Source organism: Clupea harengus, unplaced genomic scaffold (genome assembly GCF_900700415.2).
Source record: "Clupea harengus unplaced genomic scaffold, Ch_v2.0.2, whole genome shotgun sequence".
Lineage (NCBI taxonomy): Eukaryota > Metazoa > Chordata > Actinopteri > Clupeiformes > Clupeidae > Clupea > Clupea harengus.
This window is the reverse complement of record NW_024879782.1, coordinates 49,031-51,755: the sequence shown is the minus strand read 5'-3', so window position 1 is coordinate 51,755 and position 2,725 is coordinate 49,031.

The following is a 2,725-nucleotide window of genomic DNA, read 5'->3' as shown; positions in this document are numbered from 1 at the left end:
TCATTTTTTCTGTTGTTCAATCGGGTGGCAGAGGCACGCGAGTGGCCAGATTCTGTCCGCACACTAATGTTATCATCGGTGTTGACCGGTCGGGCTCAGGAAGTTTATTCTGCAATGTCCTCTCCTGAGTGTGAGGATTATGTTAAAGTTAAAGACGCAATTTTGAAGGCATATGAGCGTGTTCCTGAGTTCTATAAGCAAAGATTTAGAACGTGGGAAAAGGGCTATAAGCAAACTCACCTTGAGTTTGTGCGTGACTTAAAGTTGTTTTTTTCTCGTTGGTGTGCGGCTGCAGAGGTGGATGACTATGATAGCTTACGTGAGCTCATTGTGTTGGAGCAATTTAAAGATTCGGTTCCTGAGCGCGTAGCTACGCATATTAGTGAACAGAAGGTTCGTAAGGTACTTGAAGCAGCTGCAATTGCAGATGATTATGTATTAATTCACCAGAACACTAACGGTGCGGAACGCCGAGGGCAACCAGCGCATGGCAGTGGCACTGGTGTGCCTGCTGAGGGCTTCACTGGCCAGAGTAGAACAGTTCAGTTTGGTGCTGGCAATGTTGGTGGGTTTCGTAGTGGTGATAAGTTTTGCAATGTGTGTCATAAGCGGGGTCATTTAAGGGCTGATTGTGATTCACTGAACCCTAACAGATATCAATTTGGTCCAGGTATGCAAGCGGAGGGTGCAGGCTTGGTAGCACCTGGGCAGCAACACAAGCCTAATGCAGCCTGCGCTGTAACACGCGTCATGGCGCAGGAGAGGGCTGAACATGCCACACCTGGTGAGTGTAGGGTTCCACTGAAGTTTTCATTGTCTAGGTCTGATTTCCCTGTGTCTGTGCCCCGCGGTGAACTGGTCACAGAGCAGAACGCTGATCGATCATTGGCCGGGTTGTATGGCCAGGTTCGACCTCCTGTTGAAATGGAGGACAGTGCATGTGGTTACGTTCATGAAGACTCCCTGCTGGAGCTGAGGAGGGAGCTTAAAGAGGCGCGGGAGAGACTTCATCAGCAGGACCTGTCGGCCAAGCACGCCATCCAGCAGATCCAGCGCGAGGCGACCTACCGGCTGGAGCAAGCAGTGAAGAAGTGTGAGGAGGCGCAACATGAAAAGGAGACGATGGTGTTGAAGAACGTGCAGGGCAAGAAGGAGGCGCTGGACCTGCGGCGTGACAGGGAGCAGCTGCAGAAGAGGCTGAGGGAGGCCACGTGTGAGAGGGACAGGCAGGCTCTCCGCGGCCACCAGCTAGCCCAGGACAAAGTACGCCTGCATCAGCTGCATGAAGTCAAGGAGAGTGAAGTGAACCGTCTGGCGCGTGAGCTGGGGAAGGTGAAAGAGGAAATCAACTCTCATGTCATCAAAGTCAAGTGGGCCCAGAATAAGCTCAAGAGCGAGACGGACGCCCACAAGGAGACGAAAGGCAAGTTAAAGGAGACCACGCTCAAGCTGACTCAGGCCAAGGAAGAGACCGAGCAGATGCGCAAGAACTGTCAGGACATGTTACATACCTATCAGGAATCAGAGATCAGGTCAAATGAGCTTGATGCCAAACTACGAGAGACATTTTCACTCATCAGGGATTTACAGCATTTCAAAGTTACGTTGATTCCAGTGTTCTTCTGGTGGCCTACACAGACTACATCCTGATAACCGCTTTGCACTCTGTATTGCCCAAACTGCAGGTTGATGCGGTGGATTTCGTCTTTAGGTACTGGAGACCGGGTGGTAAGGTGATGGTTGGCTGGGGCAGCTTCTACAGGACCGGACAGTATTGAATAGTAATGTTAGACAAAAGCGGAAAACTGAATTCTGTATTAGCTTGGTATTATAGGCTATGGTATGTAAAATGTGTATTTGGTTAGTGGTTCAAATTTAGTAGTTATTTAGCAGTAGCTGGTCTGCCGGTATTCCCGGTGGGAACTCCGTTTTTATGGGGGGGGGATGTGACGACCCCTCCACGCCACTAGGGGTCTTTTCCCTCTTGCTGGTTCTTTTCCAGGTTTCCACATCAGGCTGATGAGTTACACCTGTGCCCGGTTTGGCTCTGGCCTATATCAGGACTCCTTCTCCAGTTCCCGAGGAAGATCCCTTCCCTGTTGCAGACGGCTGCGTTTTGACTGTGTTATCTTTAGTTCACTATTTTGTAAATAAATTGTTGTAACTTCGTTCATCCCTCGTCCGTCTCCCATTCAGTTGACATAGTTTTGAGTCAGGCTGTGTCACAGCGGCGCTCGCTATCTGGAACTTGTTGGTGTGATGGCTTCCCCAGGATCCCGACCTGTTTGAGCGTTCCCCGGCTATCACAACACTTGGACTAAAACAGAGACTTTACCTTTTGAAGACCCTTACGCGTCCTACGCGCTTGTTCATTTTTGCCTTCTCTTAGTTGTTTATGGGTGGTTGTTTGTTTATGCTTCCTGCACTTTTTTTAGCTTAGTGGTAGACAGTGCAGGCAAGGAAGTTGCCCGGAAGACTCACCTTCTTTTTTTCTTTTATCGCGAGTGAGGTAAGCTGCAGCGACTATTTATTATTTGTGCGGCTTCTTGGAGGTTCTTTTTGTTTTCTCTTCAGTTTTGACGACAACCACCATTGTATTTGTAAATAAACCAGTTATATATTTACCCACAACTGAGAGTCTGGCCTTTTATGTTACGGGACCTTCGGTTCTTCAGGTCTGTCGTGACATAAATGGGGGCTCGTCCCGGATGAGAATTAGTATACT